The sequence below is a fragment of the Adiantum capillus-veneris genome, chromosome 24, assembly GCF_014529385.1.
Source record: "Adiantum capillus-veneris isolate H3 chromosome 24, ASM1452938v2, whole genome shotgun sequence".
Classification (NCBI taxonomy): Eukaryota; Viridiplantae; Streptophyta; class Polypodiopsida; order Polypodiales; family Pteridaceae; genus Adiantum; species Adiantum capillus-veneris.
Genome location: NC_140954.1, coordinates 108,148,050 through 108,158,004, shown reverse-complemented (window position 1 = coordinate 108,158,004; position 9,955 = coordinate 108,148,050).

Genomic DNA, 9,955 nt, shown 5'->3' with positions numbered 1-9,955 from the left:
AGGTTCCAAAACGTCGCAGAGGGATTCCCTCTCTTTGGTCAATATCATAGCAAAGTCACTCTCCTCCCTTTGGCTCCGACTTGCATGGCCTCGCTTGGCCGTTCGGTTCTTAATTCACCTTGGTCCATGGTCCTTTTGCAGCGATTACATTTCTTGCCTCCAAGTCAATCACTAGAAATCTTTCTATCTTTTTTTCCTGCAAAACAATCCTCATGGCCAATCAAGTGAGAGTATTGTCAATGTAATAAGCACAATAGCAAACACCGGCTAACATTTGAAGTGCAAAATGATCATAAATCAACGCTCCCCAGGGCTCAAAAAAAACTCCAACAAACTTCATGTTGGCAACCATGCAGTTGAATCATGGTACCCCTAGGATAACCTCCTCATGTTGGAGAGGAGAGATGAAAAAGTCTTCTTTGTTGGCGTAGATTTGGACATGAAGCCTCAACTTCCCAATCAAGGGAGTAATGGAGTCTTGTTGTCCCTTGAAAGCCCCATTGGCATTTACAGTATCTCTTATCTCAAAAGCTTGAATGCTCAGTTTAGTGGCCAACTCTGTTGATAGGAAGTTGTGAGTAGAGCCAGGGTCAAAAAGAATGAAGGCATCATGCCCCCTCACATTTCCCCAAGCATAGGAAAGGGATGGTCCTTTGCCATGAGCATCCTCTTTTGGAGCTTTGAATTGTGGAAGCTCTAGGAGTTGAGGGCATTTCTTTTGGGGCAAGAACGATAGCCATGTCCTTGCTCCCTACACTTAAAGCATTTGTGATCTTTGCGAGAAGCCTCTAGCTCTTCAAGAGAGAGTTTGTTTTCACCTTTGTAAACTCCCTTCTCCTTGGTCTTATTCTTCTTCTTGTTGTTGTTGTTGTTGTTGGAATTGCCTTGGGAAGAACTTTGAACATCATTCGTCTCCTTTGCATCATTTTTATCTTTGTTTTCCATGGGCTTGGCATTTCTTTTAGCCCCTTGTTGGAAATTGATACGACATGCAACCATAGTGTGGTGGATGACTTCAGTGATAGAACCAGGCTATTGGGAGTTGACATACTCGACCATTTCTTCAGGTAATCCCGCACAAAATTTTTTGATTTTGCTCAGTGAAGTCTATCTTTTGAAAGACTATAGCTTTGAGATGTAAATCCCAAAACTTGTCTACATATTTGTGGATAGATTCATGGGAGAGTAGCTTCAAGCTTCCCTTCATGTGCAAAATCAAAGTTGTCAATATTCATTATACTCTCTTGATTATTATCAGTCATGCTAATTAAACTTATGTGTATGCTACTTTGTGCTTTGTTACCCTCAAGAACCTTAGCTGCTACTCTTCTTTACCTTTGAAAATTAGCTCTCAAGCAGCCACACCCGTGGTTTAGAGATTGTTGATTGCAAAGAGTAGTGGAGAGGGTCTAACATTGCCCGGTTGATTATGGTTCCTATTGAGCTTGCTAGTAGCTCAATATTGGTTAAAGGCAAGCCCCAAGAGACTCTACTATTAAGTCTATAGTTCTCAATGAAGTACCTCAAACTAAGTCCTTTTCAACCAGGATAATAGATCCATGTCCCACTTACCCTCTTGAAATGAAGAGGTCCAACATTTCATGGAAAACTTAAGGATCTCTCTTCTTAAACAAGAAAAGAGAAACCAATAGCTCTGATACCAATGTAATGGAAATGGCCTATGAACATTGAGAATAGTGGAATTAAGAAAACTGTAGTGAGCATTTTTATGAGACTACTTTGAGAAAATAGAGGGTGAACTTGATTAGAGGTAGCAACATACCCATTATACTTAATTAACTTGGCATGAACAATACTTTGCAAGAGATAGAATTAGAGAACTTGACAACAATTAAGGACCGGATTTATGTGGAGCCGGTCCCCCCTCCAAATGTCTTTTGTATCATGGTTTCTCCCATAAAGAGAGACTTGGTACAATACAAGCTTTGTGTTCCTTAAAACCTTGATGGTGCAATGAAGACAGAGAGATTCATGCACCACAACTATGCCCATAACTTAGCTAAATGAAAGCATTAACTTGTCACCAGCCTCAGACCCAAGACCTCAAACACCTTTGAAGGTGGAGAGAGCTAGTAGGGAATGAGAGTAGGGAAGAGGAAGAAGAAGCATTCTTACGAGAAAGAAATATTTACTCACTTGTCATCACTCTTGTTGCTTAGCATAGCATAATAAAATAGTAATGATGATGAATAAGACGTCAAGCTTAAGTATTGAAGCGAGGCTCTTGGTTGGATTTGCATTCCATAGCCAAGAGTGTTGGTGTAGGCTCTCAACTTCTCAACAAGCTTGGAGAAGGAGATGTTCTTGTACTTAGCACTTCACACAATAAGAGTGTGTGTGAGTTTGTGGGAGAGAGTATACCCCTCAAGCTATTCCCCCAAGTTTCTTGGGTCAAAACACTCTTTTAGCCCTTGATTGAAGCTCATTAGCTCTCCCAAGCCTAGTCAATCACAAGCCTTGGTCACAACTAGCAATAGAGGTAGTCCTTGGACAAGTGTCCTCCTTCCCCTTTGAGAGAGAGGGCTTGGAAAAAGTCTTAGAAAATTAATTTAATTAATCTAAATTCTCATTGGACCTCTCTAAGGGTCAAGCAAAAGGCTTTAGGCACACTATAGGAGCAACTTAGCTAGGGCCTTGACATGTGTCCCTTTTGCCTCTTTGAGTAAGGGGTGCCCTTTGGGTGAGGGAATAGTCACTCCACCCCACCCCCTACCCTCACGGATCGCCCCTCTGTTGTAGGCATTGGTTTGATTTTCCAGCCCTCAAGCACCTTGGCCCCCAACATGCTTAAGCACATCAAGCACCTTAGTCACAAGCATGGGATTAGCAAGTACATGGCCTCCCTCTCTCTCTCTCTCTCTCTCTCTCTCTCTCTCTCTCTCTCTCTCTCTCTCTCTCTCTCTCTCTCGCCTCAAGGGCTCACCCCCTCCTTGTAGGGATTGTCTTTGACTTCAAGCACATGCCTAGCTTAACCAAGAACCTTACTCATCAAGCATCTCAAGCATAGGCCTAGATTAACATAAGGTGTAAGGACTTTTCAACTAACCTTTCGAGGTCTTTAATGAAGCTAACCCTAAGGTCTTTTAAGATCCATTATGCACACATTGTTCTTTAGTAGACCATCTCCTTGTGATCCCTTGCTGAGATGAAACCATCTCCTTTTGGCCCTGTGTTGAGCTTGGTTTAAAAACACATATCTATATTCTAGCTCTTATTTCCCTTTTATCTTCCCATATTAAATGATCAGTTTAACATGAGAAAATCATTTGGGTTAGCTAGATATTAAATTCTATGACAATGATTATAAGATTTTTGTATAGATTGTTCATTATTGACATGGTTATTATTCCATAGAGTTGTTCCATGATGCCATAATTTGTTTCCATGTTGATTACAACTCCTTTGTATTGATCATTTTTTTTCTAGATGTTTTTTATATATCATACCAATTGTTTCATAAGAAGACTCAATATAATTGAGATGGTTTTTTTGTTAAATAGAGTCATCTTAATATCATGGTATTATTCTAGTATGACTCATTATGATTGAAAGTGGGCAGAATGGTTACTTTGGATGTAAATGTGCTCGAGGTGAATGCTCCCAGCCTCCCATGTTTGCACAAAGTGCACATGTTGTTCTAGATATAGAGATTTGTCACAAACGTATTGGTCATGTAAATTTGCAGAGGCTAAAAATGATACAGACTAAAGAGATGGTTATCGGTTTACCCATGGTTCGAGTTGCTTAAATGTATAAAGTATGTTAAGCTTGTCAATTTGGAAAGCATGCAAAAGCAACCTTTCCTCATGATAAGCATGTAAGCATGAATGCATTGGATTTAGTGCATACAGATGTATGGGGTCCGACAAAGACTTCATCTATGGGTGGATGTAGATACTATGTGAGTTTCATTGATGACCTTATGAGGAAGGTATGGGTCTACTTCATGAAGCAAAAAAGTCAGGTGTTTATGCATTTTCAGAATTTCAAAGTTATTGTTGAAAAACAGACTGGGAAACATGTAAAGTGCCTGAGGTCAAATGGAGGGGGAGAATACTATTCCAATGAATTCAATGGTTTTTTGAAAAAGCATGGAATTCAGAGGAAATTTTCATGCAGGTATATTCTGTAGCAAAATGGTGTTGCTAAGCGGAAGGACATGCACATTGCACAAGTGGCTAGAGCATTGATGAATGAGGAGAACATGCCTCATTGTTATTGGGATGAGGATGTTGATATAGGTGTCTACATTATGAATAGGAACCCTACTGCTACAGTACATGATATGACACCAAAAGAAAAGTTCAATGGTGAAAAACCAAATGTGTTAGATTTTAAAGTGTTTGGATGTATTGTTTATAAGCATGTGCCGGATGAGCTAAGAAGTAATCTTGATCCAAAAGCAAAAAATGCATGCTTGTTGGCTATTCCCATGACTATAAAGGGTACAAGTGCTACAATCCTATCATGGGTAAAGTGAGGGTGAGCAAGGATGTTGTTTTTTATGAAATGGAAAGTTGGTGTGTTGATGTAAAGGATGATTTGGGCTCTGATGTAAGAGAGAATGTGGGCCGCAAGGGTCCTCTAGTGCAAGTCATGGTGAGAATCCATGGAGTGGCAGGTTACGTGAAAGAGTGATTCTTGTAAACTCTTCAAATGTATCAAGGAAAGGAAAGGAGAAAGTTGATGATTCCCCCAAGTTGCCAAATTTGAGTGGTGGTTATGATGATGGCAATAGTAGTGGTTTTGAGCAGAGTTTGGATGAGGAGTTTGGTATACCCTTTGTGAAGACTCTGGTGCAAGAAGAATGAAAGCAGGGGATAGGGCACCTGGAAGTGATCCTAGATCATGCAGGTAAGAAAGAGAAAGAAATCCTGTGCAGAGATTGACTTATGATAGTTCTGTGGCTCATTATTGTGCATTTATGGCAAACATTGCAGATGAAGTAGAACCCACATGTTTTGAGGATGCCGTCAAGGATGAAAAATGGTGGCAAGCTATGGATAAAGATATGGTTGCACTTGATGCAAATAGAACATGGGAATTGGTTCCATTTCCAAAGGATAAGAAGGCAATTGTATGTATGTGGGTTTACAAAATAAAGCATAATGCCGATGGTAGTGTGAGCAGGTACAAGGCTAGATTTGTGGCCAAAGTTTATACACAAATTTATGGGATGGATTATGAGGATATGTTCAACCCCGTAGCTAAGATGACTACTGTTCATGTGTCTGTCGCATTAAAATGGGTGTTGAAACAAATGGATGTAAATTATGCATTTTTGAATGGAGACTCGGAGGAAACTGTGTATATGGAGCAGCCGCTGCAAGGTTATGCAAATATGAGGCTACATGACCTTGTATGCAAGTTAAAGAAAGCATTGTATGGACTAAAGCAAGCATCTAGGTCTTGATATGAGAGGATATGGCATTCCTCATTTCATTGGGCTTTGAGATGTCTGATGCAGACCTTTCATTGTATGTGTAGAAGAATGAGGCAAAAATTGTGGTAATATGTATCTATGTGGATAATTTGATTGTTGGAGGTGATAATGTGGCTAAGTAGAGAGCATTCAGACTCTACTTATGCAAGAGTTTGACATGAAAGACTTGGAAGTGTGAAAGCTTATGTGAAGCCATTCAGTGAGCTATGGGAGGGATGCAAATGTTGCTTTAGGGGCTGAAAATCCTTCCATCTTATTGAAGAAGAACAGGTTTCTTGGAGTCTCAAAGCTAGTCTATGTTGCAAGGTCGAGTTGAAGCATCCAAGGACATTTGACGATGTTGTGGAGCTCCTCTTTCATTATGCAAAAAAGAGCAAAGGGATGTGGGTTAAGCCTACTTGAAGGCAATATGTTTATTAAGCAGTGATAAGGGCTTGCAAGCAAGTTAAATGCAAAATGTATGACAGATGCGGCTTTAAGGGGCCATAAAGTATGCTTTTGATGCTAAAAGTGAGTATGTTTGAGGTGAGCACATATGGATGTTTATGGATTAGAACTACAGTACTCAAAGAGTTCTACAGATTTGTCTTTACGGCTCGTCAATTGGAGCTACGGTGACGAACTTATGACAGTTTGAAGTTCGAGCGGTTTACAGATCTCTATCGGGTTGGGTAACTATAGATGAGGTGTCAAAGATGAAGTAAGTGCATGATTCGTAAGTGCTTGTATTGTGGAGCATGTTAGTCTTTTCAGATTGTCAATCGGGGCTAGGATGAGGGAGATATGGTCGTTTGAAGTTTTCCAAGGGGTTGGTTTGTGAGCCAATTTGATCGCATTGGGAGATGTGCCATCACGTGTTTTTTGAATCTGAACAAGGTTTTTTGAGGTAGAAGATAGTGTATGGACTTAGCCAGAAGTGACAACACATAAATCAGATTCGGGAGTGCAAGGTTATAACAATCAAAAGTTGGCAGTTGATGACGACCGTAAGGAATCTGACAAATTTTTTGCAGTTTTGGTGTGCATTGTTTGAAGCCATGTTGATGTCAAAATGTGGAGGAAGCGGATAAAGCTAAAGCTAGGGAGGTGAATTTTTAGTGGGACTTGATGGCTCAAGAACAGGGTCTATGAGCATCCAATGGGAGGAGGTTCAATGCAGAGGAAATAGAAGATTTTATTTAGGCTACATTTGATTAAGTATCTGAAGTTTGGGGATTCTATTGTGAACAAGGCTCAGGGAAATGCCACGTGGTGGACTGCTATCCCATATGTGCAAGCAGTCTCTAGGCTTGTAGGGTATAAAGGCCAGAGGAAGGTGCCCCCATTAGACAATGTAGTGAGAGGGGAACTCCCATGGCTATGGCTTGGCATGATGGGCACTGCGAGCGCTACCTGCGGGCGGTTTTGGTGGTCGAAAGTGATGGCGCAGAGCGTTATGGTGAAAAACATTTGACGGTGGTTGTGCTCGACAATTTGTTGATGTGGCCGCTTCTATTGGGGTCATGCACGTATGGGCACTGTGACAACCCTCTAGGGGGTCAGTCACACAAAGGGGATCCAAGATAAGGAGAAATTAGCAAGAGCAGCTTGTACATGCAATTTGAAGTTAAAAATAGAAGGAAGAGGAGTCCAAAAGTAGAGAGAGGAGGGGACTAACACGCCCAAGAGGGCACATTTTTTTGTGCAATCAATCACACAAATTTTTTTTTTTAGCAAGAGAAGAAGAAGAAGGCGATTAAGGAAGAGAGGATCTCTATCACCATTAAGATCTACAACATGATGCCTATGAGAAGCTGCCGATGGTTGCAAGAAGTAAAGCCAAACAAATGTAGCTTTGGAAGTAGCAGATTTAGTCTTAGAGGACCATGTTTTGGGCAACCTAATAGAGATAAACAATGAATTTAATATTGGAACAAAAATTGATGAATTTTTTTCAAAGATTGCTTGCAAAGCTGGATGGTAGCAACCTCCATCAATGGACATAGCAAAGGTTTAGATGAAGAAATAAATTATGCTACTAATGTTTCACAAGTTAGTGATCTTTGCATGGATTTCTCTCAAGGAGTTCATCAAGAAGATGAGCCTCTACAGGGTACTAATGGATCTTTCAGCACCATAGCCAAAGTTATTATATACATGAAAATTGATGAAGTGCAGGCTAGTCTACAAGTGTGACGTGTCATATGATGTGTATAAAGAGTTGTAGGAGCCACCGATTATTGTTGAAGACATGTTGATGGGTGTTGATCATTCTATGCAAGATGAAGACAAAGTTATTGATGCTTTCTTGTCGAGTTGTAAAGACTATGAACTAAATAGTTTGGATAGATTTTTTTTATGAGAGTACCTACTCATAGGGGGCACTAGATGAAACTTTGTACTGTTAAAATGGTTTTTTAAGTAGCATGGATGCAAATGAGGAAGCAAAGGATGACATTGACAAGTCTGAATATTGTCTAGATCATACTAATTGTGAGCAGGTTATACAATGAGATTTTACTTCTATGCTTATACATGGGCTGTCCGAGGAGAAAATCCTACGATTCTAATGAATGGTGAGATTTTGGAGGGTGGTCTTCCTAAGGGTGCTAGGGACGAAGATTTATAGGCTAAAGTTGTTTTCCATAATCAAGTTAGGATCCCAAGTATAACAACCTCTGATGCTACAGGTATAGATTGTTTCAAGATTCTTCGTGATGGCTACGAAGTTAGAGGGCCTGATAATGCTAAATCACCATGGATACTACAAGAGGTGCACAATTTTCTTCATTTTCTTGGGCAATATACCAGCCGTGGTTCGGTTTGGATGCTATTCCTAATGATGCTTATGTTAGTAATGTTTTGGCCCGGGTGATTCACTCTATATAAAAAAGGATTCGCCACCTGCGAGCGGAAACCTTTGATAAAACCCCTATATACGACTCATCTTAGGGAATATTATCCCCCTTTCTATGCTTATACAACAATCAACGAAGAAAACTATCATACCCCTATCTTACATATAAAATTTAGGTCTCACGTCATCTATTGGAGTAAAACTAGTCAAAGAGTGTGTAGTATAGTGACTAGAAATGTTGATAACTAGATGTACCCTCAATGTGTCTTAGTTTGACTTTCAAACTATGTACCCAATCAGCCGGCATTCTTGCTACTCTCCAATTCTGACCCATACAAAGCTGGTGTAAATCAACCCTTGAACTCCTCCAAATCAGCCCTTATCTATGACCGGCTTGATGCAAAATTTGATGTGTGACCTGATTAAAAACTTCCCTACATTCATTCGAGTTCTAGTGCACATTGGTGACCAATCGTTATTATAAGTAATCAACCCGGGTCAGGTCCCCCCCCCCCCCCCCCCCCCCCCCCCCCCCCCCCATAAATATGATATTCTCCTCCCTTATTTTTCAGCTTGGAAGATAAATTATTGGGGGCATGTCCCTAATTTATACGCTTATATAACTTATAAAAAAACCCCCCTTCCCTGCACTTACGTGGTGTGATAAGTTTTCCATGGTAAATCCCCCAGGTGTTTTGGATGCTAGTAAAAGGGAGTCATTGTACAATGCTCGCTGGTAACAAGCTAAAGTTTCCATAATTTTATGGGATGTGGGTGATGCACTATGATTCAAGTGAAGCTCTATTATATTGTGGGGCACATCAATGCTATGTTCTCTCAATGGTATTTGATCCAAGAGATTCTAGGGATCTTCAAAAGCAGGTTCTATACGGATGGGTATTTTTGGGTATGCATAGTGATTGATTTTGGTTCAATCCAGGAATAGTATACCTGCACCAAAAATATTTGATGTTGATCGATACAGGAAATGTATGCTCATGTGGATAGTATTTTGCTCCAATTTTTGGCAATTCCTTCTTATCCCATTTCATCGTGGGGGCTATTGAAGTCCATGCTACAAATTTAAAGGATATCAGTTATTTGTCGTGGTAGGTTGCTTGATACTAGGTTGTTTTTGGATTTATGCTAAGTGGAAATAATTTCTTGGGTTTGTGATCAGTAAGTTTACATGGGTAACTTTCATTTGACTTCTTTAGACAATTGAACTATCTTCACTTTGTTTGGGTTGGTTCCATTTCCAGAACTTGAAGTGAACGACTTGAAGGCCATTCTATGTGCAGACAAGCTAAGGCATACTTGAGCTTGACAGAGTTCCTTGAATCAAGCTTGATGGTCACGACGTGTGCACAACTAACTGGAGCATACTGGAGTTTGGCGAGGTTCACTATATAGGGTTTTCCTTAATTAATTGTGTTGAAGATATGATGGATATAATTCAAAGAATTCTGTTTAGCCTCCCTGGCTTCTGTAGCATGCGGAGTGAAACTTTCAATTCAACAAAACATAAAATTTTCATAAATTTTTGCTTGAAACTCCGATTTCATTGTTTGAAGTCGTTCTTAAGGTTCTACACCAAAAGTAACTTACAATAAATTGGTAACTATTTTCAATATTTTTTTAAACAAAATCATCAA